Here is a 19,273-nt window from a genome sequence, read left to right as displayed (position 1 = left end):
ATCTTCAGCAGCACAGCAGCAAACCACTGAAAAGACATCCCAGGCAGCAAGCAAAGACAAAGGTAAACAGGTGGAACAGCCACCTGTATTGACAGAGGAGCAAGTGGACACCTTGCTACAGCAGCAAGAGGAAATGGAACAGCAAGAACTGGGACAGCAGCAAGAAAAAGCACAGTCCAGTGAGCAGCCCTTGCAGCAGGAAAAGGGGACAGATCAACCTGGCAGCACCGAGCAGCAGCCTCAAACAAGTGTGCCTCCCAGGACAGACACCAATGTTGACACATCAGTCCTCCAAACACCACAAAAGGAGGATGTGACAAGGAAAAGGGAGAGAGAGACCCCCCACACCTCATCTTTCATCAGGGGAGAGAAGAGACAAAGACTGAATGACTCCCAAGAGGAGGATATTGCAGTAAGGCAAGCCATGGGTATGGGCCCACCTAGTGGAGAACTTTCGGCCAGCTCATCCCAGCGAGGACATGACATGACAACGGGGGGAGAGGTCAGCTCCTCCAGTCAAACAAGAAAGGGACAGTCGGGTATAAAACAGCAATTCATCGACATCAAGAGGAGGAGTGATCCCATAAAGGTGCAGCTATATGATCACTTGCTAAACCTAGCTCCTAGTAACCAGCAGAGACTCATGTCTGCTTTCGATGTGAGCGAAGGCAAAATGATAATGAGCCATTTCATGCCTACATCTTTGCAGCCTCAGTCCACCTCAGATTATCTAAGAACCAACATGGAGGTTCTTGCCAAAGACATACACCCCATGGACAAAATTGAACTACATAAGCAGACTGGGGAAATGGTGTATGCCTCCTTGGCAGATGAGACATTAGAAAATTATAAATTAAAGAGCAGCCTAGACAACACAGCTTCTCAGCTGGAGTTAGAAAGAGCTTCATCACAGGCCAAGGACAATAGGATCAAGTCCTTGGAAGAGGTAATCATAGAGATAGGGCATGACCCTAAAGATGTCAAAGGCATCCAAGAGCTCCTGAAGATAAGGGATGCAGATATGGCAGCCCTAAGAAAGAAGATCAAGCTCCCGGCCACCATCCATCCACAGACCGATGAAGTTGCCCAGCAAAGGCAAGAGAAGGAGGCTACAGATCTGCTGATATCCTTATATAAAGAGCTGGTCAGGACTCAGGACCAGCTAGGACAGACTGAAGCTGCAAAGGCAGCACTACAGGAGACACTAAAGCAAAGAGAAGAGGGCCAACCCTCCCAGCCTCCTCCTATTATAATAAACCTTGAGGAAACCCCTCCCAAGATCACTCCTCCTCTTCAGCAAACAGAAACCACAGCACCATCCACAGCAGCAACAACAACAAAATCAGAACAGGCTGCTAGCTTAGACATGCAAAAGCTGCAAGCTGAGATCCAAGCCATGGAATCTCAAATGAAAGAGCTGGATGAGCTTAAGAAAACCTTGACTAAGGTAAATGAAAGGTTTGACAGGAGTAAACAGAATGAGGCAAGCAAGGACAAAGAAGTGAAAGCTCTTAAAAAGAGGATTGCTGAATTAGAGAAGGAGCTTGCACTGGAAAGGGTGACAGCTGATATGAAAGCAGTGTTGTGGAGCAACATTGGGAGGTCCATTGCCAAACAGTGGCAATACATTGAAACCATGGATGAACAAATGGTGCTCATCACCAAAGCAAACAAGGAGATACAGAGAGCCAGGGCAAGCCTTGGACACATGCCAGAAGCAGCTACCAGGATGATCAATATCCTGAATTACAAGACCAGCACTCAATTGGCTACCATGGGGATCAACAACAGGACAGAAACAATTGCCATAGCCAAGAGAGTTGTTACATTGAGGAACTTGGTTGGAACCCTGGAGAGAAGGACACAGGATATGCAAACAGAAATTAACAGATTCCTGGAGAAGTTTGTAACACTGCAGAACAGAGGCCTCCCCAACATTTTGAGCAGCGTGGGAAGACTGCTCACCCTGGACAATTACAACAAGAGGATTGATGCCCATGCAGTGGCAGAGATTGCACAGCCAGCCAGCACTTCAAAGGAGCCAGGGCCAGCTACAGGGCAAATGATGTATGACAGGGTGGAGAACCTGTTTTTCCTCATGAATGAGATAGAGCATCTGTTTGATACACCACCCAATTTCTTCAAATTCACAGAAGCAGATGAGACTCTAGGGGCAATTTTGGCACATCAACTGCCCACACAGGATGTCTGGAGGCATTTGACCCAGACAATTTTGACAGGACAGAACCAATAGCGCAAAAGGAAAAAAGCAGGCACATACAGTGACAATTTTGGGAATTAATACCCACAGGAAAAGGCAGAGGCTGAGCCAACTCAGCCAGACCAGTGACTCACCACCAACAGCAGTCAAAGTCACAGCTGACAGGTCCGAGACACAGTGTACCAGCCTACAGTCGGGTTTTCTATGCATTAACTCCAAATATTCAGACCGACTTAGCTATTCTTATAAAGCTAAAATATCTTCTGACAGAGCATTAAAATGCCTGTACTGTGTATTAAATGCTGCATTAAATTTTGCCCATAATATCTTAAATAGTTGGTAAGGAAGTAAAATCTGAGATAACTGAGGACTCAGATATTTTGTAAATGACCGCAAGTATATATTCACCCTTCACAGCAGTGAAAGGGGTTGGTTGATGGTTGTTATTTTCTTAGAAGAGCTCTAGCTCGTTGTAACATTTTCAGAGAATTAATACAAAGGAAGAATGGAATTTCCAAGGCTCGGTGTTCTTTGATGTATTGTGGTGAAAGATGAATGTTACAGGATTCCAAGGTGTTGCATAAAACAGCAAGTATTCTCAAATCTCTTTGTCATGTATGTTTTGAGTCTTTTGTTCTCTTTGTTGTTCTAATGTTTTACACTTGATAGCAAGGTGAAAGGATAGTACCAGGATTTAACCATGTTTACCCTGGACTCAAACTGAGCTATTATATATGTTTTCCTCGTATACAGTAACAGAATTGTAATTCTTAATTGCTGCAATTCAAAACTGTGCTTTATTTGTAACAGTCATTCTCAGGGATTCGACTTTTGCCCCTAAGACCTCTGTTTTCTCTTCTTAAAGCTATCTGTTGGGAACATATAGATAACTGGTGAAAATTCTTAAATGCTTTTCACTGTTTGTGTTACCTGTTTCCAGTCTTTTAATCAAAAATCTGTTCTATTAAACACTCAAATGGCCCTGTAAGTCCCATCTTTCATCTCAAAAGTTCAAACACATATAGCTACAGACTCCATTGCCCAATGGTACTCAACCTCTCAGAAAACTATTTCACTAGAACCTAAAAGGAATTTCATCAACCAAACATAAACAAAAAACAGTGCATAATAGCTAGCCTAAAACCCTATAACAAACAGTTACAAATCATAAAGAGAGAGCCCTCTCTGATCACAGTTTGGCTAGAAACAGTGATCCAAAGATTGGTTAGTGGTTACCCCGGCCGTATTCCCTTGGGAGTCATAGGGAACAACCTGGGTGTTAACAGAAGGCAACCCCTCTCTTTATATGAGGGCATTGTATTTGAGGCTGTGTGATAGATGTGTATTCGGTGAGCGAGAAACATAGAGGTGAGACTGTGAGAGAAAACAGAGGATATTACAGCGGTTTTGCTGTAGGTTGTATCTCTTCATTTTGCTGGATAATAGAAAGGAAGGACTGGCTGTTCGGGGTGGACGTAGCCCAAACTGGGTGAACCACGTATATCTGTGTCTCTCTTGTTTTGTGCGTTTTCTGTGTTTATATTTCTGCAATATTTTATGTGTTCCATTGCTCCGTAATATATAATTTTCTAACATAAACCTGTCACTAGAAGTGAGAAACTTGCCATTGAGGCATGCAAGCTTTAAAGTACTAAATGGGGTGTTCCTAGATAAACTTCTTGGATAATGAGCTGATGTCGACAAGAAGTGATCTGTCACAGGAGGGCCTTAATGAATCCCACATCAATGATACGGAACGGAGCAAATGATTTTAATGGAGGTGAAAATGATCTGGTGATATAAGGTTCAGGGTGGCGGTCATGAAAGAATGGAGTATAATGTATGGTAGTGGGTGACACAGGTGAATTCTCTGAATGACTTCTCTTGAACATATCGGCGACACTGATGTGATGGATTGGTAGCATTAACCCCAAATGTGGATGGTATGGCGTGACCATGGTGATGTGACAAGTGAATGAAACAACCCAACCCGACTCGGACACGGAGTGGAAGTGTCATGTTCAAGAGCGACTTGCTACCAACAAAGTTTCTTCAAGTTTTCTTCCCAATTTTCCCCAATCATTGCTGACCAGTACCTCTTTATTTTTGTCAATCTTGAGGAGGATAACATATGCTTGTTCTATAATTTTCCCTTCGGGCAAACCCATCGCTATGTTTTAACGAGCCTAGCGATAGTGAAACTCGTTCTCGTCTATAGACAAGTTTGTCGCTATTAATCTTTTTAACGAGTTTAACGACAAAGATAACTCGGTCCTTTTCAATTTTAGAGAGTCTGAAAAGGAACGTAAAGGTAACTCCAAAATTCCTTTTTCGTCATCTAATCCCTTAAGTCTAAAAAAGTATAAAACAATACAGAAGGGATGGATTTTCGATACTTTTAACGAGCTGAACAAAACAAGCGCTCGATCGTTTTGTGTAATAATCCCTCAGGTCCAAAAAGATTAAAATCTAGAGGAGGGATAGCACTTCCTGTCCCTTTAACGAGCTGGAGAGGCCAATGGCTCGGGAATCTTTTCATATTTTACGAGTCAGTTGAAAAGAGCTTAAAGGAGACTCGTCTTTTGAGGAACGAGTGATAAAACGGGTAGCAGCTGATTCCAGGTAAGGTTTGGAATTTTCCAATCACGGCAGTGTCACAAGGATGGCTAGTGAAACCACTCTTCGCAGCTGTTCCTCAAAATGGGTAAACAATAAAATGGAGGTGAATGATCGGCCAATGAAAAAGTGGAGGTGACGGTGCAAACACGACCAAGGCTTTAATGGCTGAAGTACTACATTCACGATGGTTATTTACCGGGGAATAGTTCATTTTTTAACGAGCTTAAACGCGGGGGGAAACATTTCTTCATGTCTTATGTTTATTTTTTAATGAGCTTGAACTATGTGCTAAAACTGCTCGATTAATCTAGTCGTGTGATAAGAATGTCTCATATAAAACAACAACTTTTAGAGTTTTGCCCCACATCCTTTCTTTATGCAAGTTAGGAGACGACCAATCCTACGAGTTTAAAGGGTTAGAGGTCCTAAAAATTTAAAAAAATAAATAGTCGCTCTTCGCTTGCATGCCAAAAGGCTTGCATGCCCCCAGGTATAAAACAGAGTTTCAAGGTTACCCCTTCTTTAGTCCGTTAAAACATTTGTTTTACCGAGAGAGGCCTACCTCTTACAGGTTACCAAAGATTGTTCCATTTACAGCGCAAACAAAACACTTCTTCGGCAATGTCTACCGAAATAGAAAAAGGTGAGTGAAGGAGGCTACTCCACTCACATAACTTTGACAAGAGAATCTTGTTCTAGAATAACCCCCTCTTCCAATCACGGACGGGGGTATAGACTAGTCATATTCTCTCGCGGAAACCTACCCTATACCCGAAGTTTTCCTGCCGAAGCAGACCAGGGTGCATGCCCCCTGGGTTTCAGTCATGTCCCCCCGAATCACTCGCGCTCATCGGGAGGACGGACTGGAGATTGAGACATTTCTTGCGTGAAAAGACCATTCAGGGATGGTATATGACTATTTGCTCTGTATGATCCGGGAAATGAAAGCTGGTCTACGAGCTTGACCACTCTTCCTTCGTGTGGAAAACACATTACTCTAAAGAGTGAGGAGACAATTGCTCCCATGCAATAAATATAGTCTCGTCCAAGGAGTAGATTGTAATCCAGGGGTCCTTGGACTACCATTACGTTCATGTGAACGGTTTTCCCTCTCAATGTTATGGGCACATCGGGAAGGATCCCTAACGGTCGACTGGTTCCTTTATCAAAGCCTGTTAGATTTCTCATCTCAGGTAAAAGCGATGGCAAACCAAGCGCTTTCCAAGCAGTTGAGGAAAGGATACTCACAGAAGCCCCCTCATCTATGATGGTACCAGCCATAACCATTCTATATATTTGAACAATGATTCAGAATGGTATACTAGCTGGTAAACGGGGTCTGCCTAGTTGACTCCAGTCGAAGGAGACAACTAGGTTGCTTGGAGGTGGAACCGAATAGACGGCCGGGTACGACTCTGACGAACTTCCTTCCTGTGGTAAAGGAATGGGTAAATTGACCCCATGTTCGTTGGAGTCTGTGCTTATGAAAAGAATTTGGGCGGTGTCATCCTTGTTCTCTTCAGTGACTGTATCATCTGAAGATGGAACCTCTGAAGGCAAGACCGGGTCAACTGCCACCTCGACCTTTTGACTTTTGTCTGGTATGGATTCAGATGGTTTATCTTCAATGATAGATGCTTCGGCCGACCACCTAAGCGGGCCAGCCGGATTTTCAACTAGTGACGGACTCAGCAAGAGTTTTTTATATCCAGGAGGAAGTCGTAACGGTGAAACCAGACGATCATCCAAAACTCTTTTAGCTTCGTCTAAGAAGGGACAACGGTGGACGGCATGATCGCCTTCGCACAGTTTACAAGGAAATCTATATTTTCCTTTTTTTCCTGGGGCTTCACTTTCACTAGTTGATGGTGTGTTTTCAACATGATCATCAGAGATTGACGACACCGGGTTGTGCAAACGAGTCGACCAGTCCCTTAAGATTCGAGGGATGCAAGGACAATCTCTGTGATAGTGGTCTCCTTTGCAAATGACACATGGCGATTTAGGCCTGGTCAATGCGGTGTGTGGGTTTTCGTTAGACGACGCTCGTTTGCCCCCATTCGCTTTTGGCTCCTTCTTCTTCTTCTCTTTCTTCTTCTTTTCCTTCTTCTCCTTAGGTACTTGACTTTTGGCTTTACCAGCCCCATCAAACGAAGAGGAAGGAGGAGAGGAAGAATTAGAGGAAGTAGAAGGTTGGTGGGTAACTCTGGACTCGTCTAATTGCTGATTCGATTGTTCAGGAATTGTGGTGTTCTGAATGACAGAGGTTGAGAAGAGCCATACAGGCAAACCAATTGTCAGTCCTGGAAGTGACAATGTGGCCATATGGGGTGCACCAACATCTCCCCAAGAGGAGAAGGGACTAGGATTTCCTCCAAGGGGAATTCCTTGGTTGGTGGATTCCATTTTCTCAACCCAAGATCAACGTAGGAAAGGGTAATGAATATTCCGTTTAAAATAAATTTTAGACGCTTTGACACAACTTGTTTTTTCAGTTTTTAAGAGTCGAGAAAAAACAAAAGATGACTCTAGTCTCCTTCGATTTTTAATGAGCCTGAAGTGACAAGTGCTCAGATGGACCTTTTCTGTTAAGGAGTCTGAAAAGGAACGAAAGGGACTGCTCTGGAAATCTAGGTAGAGGGATTACCAAACCAATCACAAAACTGCAGAATACTTTTTACGGTACGACAGTCAATCTTCCCGAATGCTGTGTTCAGTGCATTGCGATCGATATGGCAGCAGACACGGCTTCCTATGGATAAAGGATTAAGCCTATTGGGGTCTCCCAAAATATACTCGACGGTACGTGGGAGCACAAGTCCATACTGGCACTTATCGTCTCAAAGTGGAGGAATCACCCAACCATTAGTGAGAACAACAGTTACCAGGCTTTACGACGCCGAAATACATCTCTAGCCTAGACTTCTAAATGTTGTGCGTTAAGTTCCAAAGCGTTGTTAGATTCATTGAATTTATTTTAAGTTGATCTTGTTTATGAAGTTTGCCTTTCGGGTTCACCACGAGATATAGATGTAATTCCTAAAATGCAATCTAAGATGATAAACAGACTTTTTATCTCCTTTATGCAATGAAAATCCTAGCTACTAGGGAAAAGAAAGACAAAATATTTTCACAAAAAGCAAAGAGCACACTCTAAATGCACTTTCCTAAATCAAGATAAGCAGACTGTCTATATGCAAATGCACATGAATGTATTTGTTTTCGACTTTCTTAGTATATGAATGCTAAAAAGAAAGTTGATGCACAAATCTGAATTTCTTTTCAAGCAACAAATATCAACAAGCTTCTTTTCGAAATCAAAAAATGGAGACGATCACAACACCTTATGATTTTGAAATGAATACTTGTTCTTGACACTAGAAAATTACAAATTCAGACCAAAAGCAATAGTAACAGGATAATCAACCATCAACAACAATTAAACTTTTTCCTACGATTGAAATCGACACTTGCGACAGATTCAAATCAAAGGACGACAGTACGATTACGCTACTTTTGCAAAGGAGAACTGTAAACGACTCAACAAACACACAAAAAAATCTACAGTTCTTTTGTACAAAGGAGGCGGAATAACAGCAAGGAAAAGGGGTTTCAAACAGACATATATTGATCACAGGCAGCAAAATTCAAGAATAGAACTGGAAAGAATGAACCACAGAAGCCACAACTGCACAGAGCTAGTCTGATCAGTGCACTTGTAACACAGAGAATCTGAAATGCAGCGCAGGTTGTCCACTCGGGAAGTGCGCTGAAATTCAGAATCTCTGAACAGTACCTGCGCTGGGCCAGAAACGAGACTTTGTTCGGGTTCCGGGTCACAGTTTGCATTTCAGTTCTTGGGTTTTAGCCGAGCAAAAAGCAATCAGTAATGCAACAATCATGGGTAGATCTAAGGAGGATCTAAGAGCTATCACAAGGGCAATCAGATAGTTTGTGAATCAGTTGTTTAAATCATAAATAGATCCAGTAGATGGATTGAAGTAGCAGTTGTCTACTTTGCATTTGTTATGGCAAATGCAGTTCGAATGCTACTTGTAAGTTTATGAAACAAACAACAAAGAATGATAAACAAACAAACTAATTAGCTCCCCAGCGGAGTCGCCATTTTGTTACAGGGAAAAGTGTCTATTTAGAACTGCTCTATCCCACTAAGGTGTGACAGTTGCCTTAGAAACAAACAGAGAAAATCTACTTTTGTTTTTTCCTTTATGAATTATAGATAGAGAGGAACAGAAAGACCAACCTCTGTCTTGCGCCAATCTCCTGATTTGATCCCTCTCTTCTTTGATAGTCCTCAGCTACCTGCTCCCTTGCACGCCCAGCTTCACAAAGTACCTGTAAGATCACAGAAGCATAGCACTATACAAAGACATGGATCTATAATCATAAACAATCTAGGGTCAGATGTAAATTAACCATACAAATGTAACAAGCATCAATGACACAAAAGCATGGAGGAAAACTCAAATAGCTTTTATTGATAAACAAGAAAAGAGCCAAGAGGAGTTACAACCAGTTGTTCTGACCCAGCATCAACCTCCCAGCAAAGAAGCCCCTCTTCACCTCAAACAAAGCTTAGATCACCCAACAATCTGATGTTTGTCTCAGGAAACCAACAACAATTCCTTACAATATGCAAAATTCCAGCCTCTGGATCTCTGGGATGAGGGATCCATATATAGATATCTATAAGGGGGATGAGTCAGCTTGTGATTTGATTAGTGTCTTCTCTTTGATAGTTCCTGCTTCCACTTGGAGACTGATGGCCTCTTACTCATCCTTGGTCGAATTCAGTGAGGCAAGTGTCACAGGAGAAGATTATGGAAGCTTCCATTGCCTCTCCACCTCGCGGAATGACACTGCGATTTTCCATTTCTCGCCCATCGCACCCCACAGAAGGGACTTTTGAAATACAACGCACCCTCACAGTGTATTTGGGTGAGATGCAATGCACTTAGCCAGTGGAGCAGCTGCAATGATCCTGTTTTGACCAATTCTGAGCAGTTTCTCATGGAGAACTTCTGGGAGAAGCTGTAATCTGTTGACCTTGTTCCTTTAGGGGTTAGAACAACACTTTTAGGGACTTAGGAGCCCTTGGTTTATGGACATTTCATGCTTGGGGTTGTAGGGCCCAAAAATGTCTATAACACTTGGTGACAATGTCCGCCTGAGCTGAACTGAAGAAGGAAATACTAGATGAAGTATTGTCCCTTGACACAGTGATGCAAGCCTTGTACTCCAAGTTTGGTACCGTGCATAAGGTAGTCGTCCATCTCAAAGATGAAAGCAACAATGTGCTAGAAGAGCACGTATCTTAACTAACTTGCATGTTGTTGTTGATGACATGCAAACATGGACAATGAAATAAAAGGGAGCCCCGCTTCACTTGCTTAAGATAATGAGGGTCAATGTGGTCGAGCTAAAAGCATGTATCCAGAGTCAAATCTGGAACTATGAAGAGCTCCCGCAGCTCATCACTAGCATACAGGCTTCCCATTCATGAGTATTCAGTAGTATGGATGTTGTGGTGTGCACGCATGTGATCCTATCTATTGGGACACTCACCCAGGCAAAGACAAAAAAACAGGTCCAACTAGAGCTTGACTCGTACTTTGACGAGTTGATGGGAATTTCCACTAGTTGAGACTTGCCCATCAGTGCAAACATCATGCATAAGTATGTTGTTGGTCCGGCCACATTGAAGACAATGATGCACATGCTTTCATATGAGTTGGATAGAGGAGCCCGAGGAGTGTACCCAGATGTTGTGGAGGAAAGAGTTGGGTTTCAGATGGATGTCACTGCGGAACACATGGACACCATCAAGGACTACCGATCTTGGCATCAGTATGTTACTATCGATTAGCATGAATATGTTGAGGAGTTGGACTTCCATGGTTGTCTAAGTCAGAGTGATATCTAGCTTCACTTTCTCAAGCCATTTTGTTTCACATGGGTACATGTGCATTGTAATGTAAAGTCATGTCAAGTATAAGTCAAGTTGTGATAGTTGGATGTAACAGTCATAGAGTAGGTGGAGAGTCATGAGGGTAGTTGAACTATCACAACAGGGAATGTCAAGGTTCACCCAACCCTTTGCTATAAATAGTCCCTCATAACTCATTGTAAAGGATTTTAGTCATCCAAGCTTTCGATAAGACTATCGTGGAAAGAGCTTGGACAATATTGCAACGAGCCTTGGCTTCTCCACTATGAAGAGCTAGTACATTTCTTTGGAGGAGCATGTGGATGTGGATGTAACATTCCACTATTGGGACTACTGAATGGACATGGATGTATTGTATGGCTAGAACTTACACTTCTATATATAATAAGAGCCAGCACATTTCATGCACATGTTGTATTGTATTCTATGCTATCTTGTTTACTCTAAATGATATATGTATTGTTTACTTACGCCTGCATGTATGGACTATTCTGTATAAGTATGTATGAATCTTTCTAAAATGTGTTGTTGGTTTAACCGTCACTTTGGATTGCTTGTTAACTTGCTTTTCAGCTAGTGATGTATGTTTTCTCGTGTGTTCCCTTCCAAGCCAAGTACTATTACAGGCTTCTAAGGGGCACACTCATCTCAACCCCCATGTGTTAGAACCTCTCATGCACTTTCTTTGACTCACTGCAGCGGTCACACCCTTTCTATCAACAGAGTTATCTTACTTGCCTCTGTGCGAAATTGCGGTCAAGGCATTACCATACAACCCACTCCTGGGACTCCTACACCAAACAGTCTGAGGTCTAATTGGGACTTCTTACAGGGGAGATTCCCTGACATGTTGGTGGGTCCAACACCATCAAAAAGATGTTAAACGTACCAATGAGGTTTGTGGTAAGAAGGTCTGTAGGTGTTAGTAAATTTTCCAAACTGGTAAGAGGGTTTGTGGTTACAGGTGTTAGTGAATTTTTCAAACCGATAACTAGGATCCTAAGGGTGGAAATTATGGATTCCATAGAGGGAGTCGACCGTGGGTCTAGGCTCTAATACCATGAAGATATTTTCCATTACAGTATAACTCACAGGTGTCAATAAACTTTCCAAACCAATAACTAAGATCCCCATGATGGAAATTATAAATTCTATAAAATTGGATGATTCCTCCAAAACTATGCTCGAGAATTTGCTCGGATGAGAAGTGTTATTTAGGTAGTAACAAAGAAAACAAAGAAATGTTGTCAATTCTGAAATATTATAACAACACCCATTACTTTTCAGACAAGTGAGACAACATCGATATCTATTGACATACCAAGTTACTTGGAAACCCTGGCCTAGAAATGTTTGATTGATCTGTAGAGCTTCTCTGTTGATGTGCTGAGGCTCAATCTACGAAAAACAACCCACAATATGTGAATTATCAATTAAGAACTTCGTAACTGAAACTTGAAGATGAATTTTGTAGAATCTTGTTCATACTATAACACTCCATCCAGAAAAGTAGTACCAATCATCGCCACATAAAGGAAACTTTTGAAAACTCCCCATCTAATTTTCATCATAGTGCCTTCATAGCATCATATTAGTGTATGTATTGGAGATTTGAAAATGAGATTCGGACAACCAGAATTGAGAGTAGTTACCCGAAAGATTGCATTTACCTCCCCAGAGTTTGTCGTTAATAATTGTGATGCTATTTCTTCCGCTTATATTGTCCAAGGGAGAAGCCTCCAATATGTGATATTGGTCTCCACTGATATTAAGCATAGGAAAGGGATCTTGGTAATAGAAGTGGTCAAGCTGAAAGTCAAGATCACCACAGATTATTATTTTTTCACCGAAACAATAACTTTAAATCAGGGTCAACACATTTATGAATCCATTTACAGACGTCCTAGGGAGTGCAGGGAAATGTTATCAAGGACCACACGAGAAAATGTATACAGGGGGAGACATTGAATTGTTAATAAGAAGCATAATTATTCACATGCTCTTCTCTTCAAGATAGGATACTTGGTAACAGGGGGTTCCCAAAAAAGGAGATGGAATCGGACAACGTGTTCATGAGAGAAAGAGCATGGAATCGAAGAACGTGTCCATGAAAGAAAGAGCATGGAATCACAGTTCGTCGAAGACTTCTAAGTCAACAATCCAATTATATTTTGCGCGAGTTACGATTAAACATGGAATTTCAGATTTATTTTCAAATTTGTTGGTTGTGCCCCGTGGAAATTTAATTGTCATTTTGTATAGGATCGTCTACTCTATGTTAGGTTCCTATACCAATATGAGTCATAATTTTTGAATGGCTGAGATTAAACATGTAATATGTACATAACTTTTCTTTCTGCAAATTTTTTCCATATTTAAAAAATAAAAAAATGTAAAGAGGGTATGTCCTAAAAGAAAAATCAAAGGACAAAAAGAATAAAAAAGTTAAAAAAAGATGAAAATGAACCCCAAGAAAAGAAAAGACCATGAAAATGTGCAAGTCAAAATGCCACTCCTAGTTACTTTTGATGTAGAATAAATGATTGTGTGCAGCTTGTTACCTTTGCCACAATCCATGATAGTCAAAGTGTTTAAACTTGACTATTTCATGCTTTCAATTTTATGCTTATAGATAGAGAGTAAAATCTGGCCAAACTGTTTAATCTTGGCGGATAATTAGATTAGGTAATGTAAATAAAAATGAGCTCAACTGTTTAATCTGAGCCCTTGGATGTAATAAGGTTAGGCTTAGTTAGATTACTATTGTAAAAGAAAAGAAAATGTTTTGATAAGGGTTTGCCAGCTTAAGTGAACCCTAATAAAGAGGAGTAAAAATGGTAGGATGAGTAGGTGGGTAAGTAAAATAATGGTTGCATAATTATGATGATTATTAGATAAAAGCTTATTGATCACCTTCATCATCAAAGTTATAAGTATGGATGAAAATTGGACATGCATCAAGTTCACAAAGTCAAAAATGATTAACTTCCTTATTCATTACACCTTTCACTTAACTAATTTCCAATAAAAAGTCTTAAAGTACCTAAAATCTTAAGTCAAAGGGGCTCGGAGAATTTCTCTGACTTCTGGAGGGACAGAAATATTGACCCAATGACTAATAGGTCCTAAATACTAAAATTCCCCTCATAAACATTCAACCCCTTTAAATTCACTCATATTCCTCGACAAATCCCTTTTCCTAAGAAAAAGCATCATTTTCCTAAGGAAAAGTCATTTTCCCCTAATAAACCCCTTTCTCTGAGGATGAAACCTTAGAAAAAGTGATCACTCCCATGGAGAAACCCCTTTTCTTCAAAAACTCGAAAAAACACTTCAAGCCTAAATAGAATGTTTATAACAGCAACAAATGAATGAATACATTACACTTTAGCACTTTTTCATATTAACTTTTAACTTTATATGTATTAAATCCCGAAAAAAAAGCAATAACCCTTCCCGTATATTTATATAACAAATCCCTTATATTAATACCTTGCCCCAAAAAAAGTTTGAAAAATAAACTTTATTAATACAATAACACAACAGATGGGTTAATTAATCGATCAATGATTAATTAATAACCGAAACCCTCCACCAATGAAAAAACTCTTGAATGCCCTAACCCACCTTAAACCATCATTTTATTAAACTTTCCGCGCTTAAACATCCACCAGCCCCATCCATTACCATTTGTACAAACTCCTCACCCCGGTCACCATGCGATCGCTCCCCATTCCATCTAATGGTTATTAACCATATCGGGAATCCTTCGAAGCCCGACCTTTACCCGTCCGACATGGGTAGTTTTCTTTTGGTCCCCAATGTTATGTGGCACCCGATGAATGGCATCGGGTGGCCTCCCCTTGAAACCACTCTAGCCCCAAAAGTGGTGTGATCAAACTAGATTACCGCCTTCCGCTAGACAACAAAACATCCCATCTCCCACTAAAATCAAAATGTAACTTTTCCCCATGTGCCTACCGAATATTTGACTCTGATAATATAACTAAAAAAGCTCATTGTTTTTTGGTTTTATCATGAAAAGGGTGGTCATACCTCCATGCAAGCGATAGACTATGTGCAACTGTCAATCCACATCCAACCACCAACCTGCAGAAGCTGTTGAAACCTCTAGTCCACCCTTCAGTCACCTACACCTCCTGCAACTGTACACAGTCATCCATTGACCCATTCAGTGCCAAAAACTAGGTATTTTTTTGAATTCACTAAGAAACCCTGTCTCATTCCAAAACTTGTTACTCAATTGCTTTAAGTTATCAAGTAATTAAGTGAAATAATTTCCCAGCAACCCCAAACTGCTCTGAATTGAACCAATTTGCCCCCAATTTGACTGAAAACCATTTTCCTCATTCTTAAATCCACAAGAACTAAGAATGGCTTCTCTAGTTTCAATGGATGTCTAACCAATTACCACCCCCCATCTAGATTTACACCATCTCCCTTTGGCAGACAAACACTTCCAAATCAAGGAAATCGCTGTCCGTGAATCCCCTCTTAAACTATACTACCAGTACATGCACCAATACCTAAACCAAGCTGACCAAATTGGGCTTTGGGAATCCAATTTTCCCAAGTACCAGTTCCCAGAGGTGCATATCTTCCCTGAAATTGCTCATTATTTCCATACCAATTACAGCCCGAGTCTAAGAGCCGTGATGTCTCCAAACCAGGATGTACTCTTTACCATCACTACTGAATCCATCAATGAAATGTTGCAGTTGTAACCAAGACAAAATTTGACCTGTATTTCCATTGGAGACCTGCTTGACAAATTTCTCAAGATTACCCCTACTAGACTTGCTGAAATATTCTAGACCTTTATTGAGGAAGAGAAACATATTCCAAAGGATCCTCCCCCATACATGTGGACCATATTTTGTCAATGATATCCAATGTCTTAGGCCATACTACAAGTGAGTATGTTGATGAAATCATTCTAGCCTTCATGCCCATTTTTACCACAGGACAACCCCCTGCTGTCATGTATGATTATGCCGAGTACATAGCAGATAAAATGCATGATAAATTCATGAGAATGAACAATGAAAGAGTATTTAAGTACTCCTCAGTGTTGTAGAACCTTTTCTTATATTATCAAGCTAATAAACTCCCATTTACTCTCAAAAGCTTGATACCAGAGGCAACCCTAGGTCAGTAGTCTTTTGGACTCCTTTGATCCACAAATATGAATCACCACATCCATACGTAGACTTCATAGATCTTTTTTTATATCTTGTAGTGACCATGCTGCTAGGAAGTCCTCCTCCAAGGATCAGCTCATATATCAGGAGGATCATACAACTTTCAAAACAACACAAAGTGGGAGATTGGTACTTATACCAAAATCACACTGAAATTAGGAAATATGGGTGTGAGTTAGCACTATACAAGTTACCCAGATACCTCCCAATGAGGTTATTTTCTCTGGAGTACTAGAAACAGATAACCAACTCATATGAGGTACGTTTTGTGAAAGCCAAAAATAAGGCTCAACTCAAAATCAAAGATCAACTAGGCCCCTTTGTGTGCAATAGTCGAGAAGCTAGAAGAGAACCAAAAGAAATCCTTCAAAGGCTCAAATTGAAACAAATCTTCATATGGAGATATGACCCCTTTGATTTGTTCTGCAATAGAAGACAGAAAAGCAAGTTGTCTCCCTATGTCCACCATTGAGTCCCTGAGATAGAACACTATGAAAATCAGTTGGAATGGGTGGAGAATACTCTAGTAGACATAGATAGCCCTGAAGTTGATGTTGAAAATGCATTAATTGATCTAGAGAGGAGACTTTATGAAGATTCTTTCATACAGGTACTTGAAGAATCCCAAGCCCAAAGGGAATCACAAGCACATAGTGAACAACAAGCAGAAGAAGGACCCCAAGTTCAAGAAGAGTCAGAACAACCAAACTTATCAGAAGAAATAACTCGAACAAGACTAACAGAGAAAATTATGAGTACTCCCCCTATTGTGCAGACTCCTCTCAATGAGGAGAGAAACCTCAAAAGAGACAAGGTGGAGGCCACTCCTTCAGGCAAAGCCATTTCACAAACATATGTCAAAATTCAAAGGTTAAATCCTTTCTCTGAGCAAGAATTCACAGAAGAAACAATTGGAGCCACAAGTAAAAAAAGAGAAGGGAGCAGGCATGCTACTCCCTCTAGAGGAACACAAGAACCTTCCACATCACACGCTCAAATGTTGCAAAAATAGCAAAGTGTGGAAGTGTCCTCATCAAGGATTCCAAGTGAGCAAGACTAGGATATCAGAGAAAAGTATAAGGAAATAAAGGCCAGGAATGAAAGGTTAAAAGCCCAAAGCTATGCATACTACCTCAAAATGGCTCCCACCAACCAAACAAGGCTTATGTCAGCCTTTGATGTGAAAGAAGGAAAAATGCAGATGACTTTCCTGAAGCCCACCACTTAGTAGCCTAGATCAACAGCTGACTACTAGAAAACAGATTTTGAAGTGCTGGTAAACGACATACATCTTATTGACTAGATTGAATTACATAAATAGACAGGAGAGATGGCATATTCCACTTTAACAAGCAAAGCCATTGCAACTCACAAGTTACAAAATTCGTTGAATAATATATCAGCACAATTTCAACTAGAAAAGGCCTCCTCACAGGCCAAAGATACTAGAATCAATTCCTTAGAGGACTTAATCATAGACTTGGGACAAGATCCCAAAGATGTGAAAACTATAGAAAGGTTAATTAAAAAGAAAAAGGATGAGATAGCTTCTTTGAAAAAGCAGCTCAAAATTCCACATCTTCATCATCCACAAATAGCAGAAGTCTTAGAAACTTAGAAGGAACAAGAAGAGCTTATGGACTTGGTCCTTAATCTAAATAAAAAGCTAAAAGAAGCTGAGAAAGAATTGAACATAATGATTCAGTCCAAATAGAATGAATTGCCAACTACCTCCATAGCTGCCATTCCCATGGTAACAACTACAGTCCCTTCAACATTGGCAGCCTCTTTAGCACCTGTTAGCTTTGTTGGTGTTTGGCCTAAAAATGGATCCAAAATACTCCCAAGGTCTCCAAAGTTTTCTGAAAATCATGCAATGGGATCCAAAAATGCTCTTCAAATCTTCAAAAGTGCTTAAGATCATCCCAAGATCGAAACAAGTAAGGGTGGAGAGCCCTTGGAAGGGCAAAAATGCATTATCGGGAAGCTAAAACCAAAATCAGTCAAAAACCCTTATCGCAGGCTTAAAGCCCAAGAATGCATAGTTGCCATTAGATATGGCCAATCAATGGCCTAGATCTAAGTGTAAAATCGTAAAACAATGGTCCCAAGCAATGGTAATCAGAGCTTGACACCGTCGATCAGTGATTGTTGTTGATCACTATCGGTTAAGTATCGACGCAGGTTGTGTGGAATGAGCAATAGCGATCACCGATTCAACATGGACCGTCAATCTTCCATGCAGATCGATGGCCCACATCGCATCGGCGGATCGCTATCAACGGAAACCATGGGGTGGGGTCTTTGCATATATGTGCATCGATTATGATGAGACCTGGACTCGATGGGTTTCAGAACCAAAATGTATAATATTTTAGGTCTGCGCAAAAGCCATTTTCAATGTTTTTTCGTAGTTTTAATGTATTTTCATTTTTCAAAGAAATACAAAGGGAGTGGGTCGAATGTGACTTGTGATAACCCCAAGGGTGGACTCGATAAAGGAATTAATAATTTTTGAAGGCTGTTGAAGTCTGAAAAGGACAGACAGGGCAGTGTTGTTTTGCTTTAACAGAATGTATGCATTGTTAAATCATAGAAAGGGCCACAACACGTGCATCCCCTCCCCAAACTGACATAGAGGCTGAGAAGAAGCACAACGCATCAATAGCCTATCACAGCTCATCAAACAAACATCGTGGAGCATCAACAGTCCTGCCAGCGCAGCCAAAATATCTGAATGCCGTTACTCAACTGTCAGAAGAATAATCCTCCAAGCCATGACTTCCTATAGAGGGAATCAAATTAGTTAACAATGCATATTTGGAAGATTAAGACTCTGAGCCTCTGAGAGCTCAGGAGCATTGTAAACAAGTTATAAATAGCTGAAAGTAAGATGTAACAAGGGTTCAAACTTCTAGAGACTGTAGAGACTTTGTTACTCAAGCTTCTCATCTTCATTCATTAGTAATACAAGCTTCTTTTTCCATTATATGTTCAATATTCCATTTTTTCTTCTATTCCAAGCTTGCACTTGAACAGTTTATTCATGTTTTCTTTTCTGTCTTAGGCCAGATAACTGTCATCTTATCTCTGCTTTGATAAATCATATTTGCAAGCTTCTTTTCTTCCTATGGCTAGCCATTTATATGTGGTCATATATGCATATGCCGGTACAGTCAATATTTTCTTTTGCTTCCTGTAGCTAGCCATTCATTTATGTTTATGTATGTATCTGCTGGTATG

This window comes from Pinus tabuliformis, chromosome 4_1 (assembly GCF_031772625.1).
Source record: "Pinus tabuliformis cultivar Carrire ecotype Pingquan chromosome 4_1, CPIR1, whole genome shotgun sequence".
Taxonomy (NCBI): Eukaryota; Viridiplantae; Streptophyta; class Pinopsida; order Pinales; family Pinaceae; genus Pinus; species Pinus tabuliformis.
This window is presented reverse-complemented; position numbering follows the sequence as displayed.